Source organism: Penaeus monodon, chromosome 22 (genome assembly GCF_015228065.2).
Source record: "Penaeus monodon isolate SGIC_2016 chromosome 22, NSTDA_Pmon_1, whole genome shotgun sequence".
In the NCBI taxonomy this organism is placed as follows: Eukaryota; Metazoa; Arthropoda; class Malacostraca; order Decapoda; family Penaeidae; genus Penaeus; species Penaeus monodon.
The window spans coordinates 22,871,559-22,871,792 of NC_051407.1; the positions used below are offsets into that span (position 1 = coordinate 22,871,559).

General features: G+C 24.8%; 1 protein-coding gene across 1 annotated transcript in view; it reads left to right on the top strand.

The window, feature by feature from the left end:
• LOC119587012 (carnitine O-acetyltransferase-like) overlaps positions 1-234 on the top strand; it is a gene marked incomplete in the record, with an annotated part of 21,142 nt that overhangs the window by 6,023 nt on the left and 14,885 nt on the right.

Here is a 234-nt window from a genome sequence, read left to right on the forward strand (position 1 = left end):
AGAAATCTGTGTATATAATTGCATATTTCAAGTTCATATGTGTGCTTGTATATATACAAACAAAAGCATTTTACACTCTGCAAGAAAATAGGAATATCAAAATTAGATGTATGTGGATTGTCTTTTTTTTGTTTCATTAAAATCTCCTTATAAAATAAATTAAAGTATGATTCAATTTCATCAGTCATTATAAGAAGTAAGTTCGAGTGACTTTTTTTTAATACTGTTTAGTGA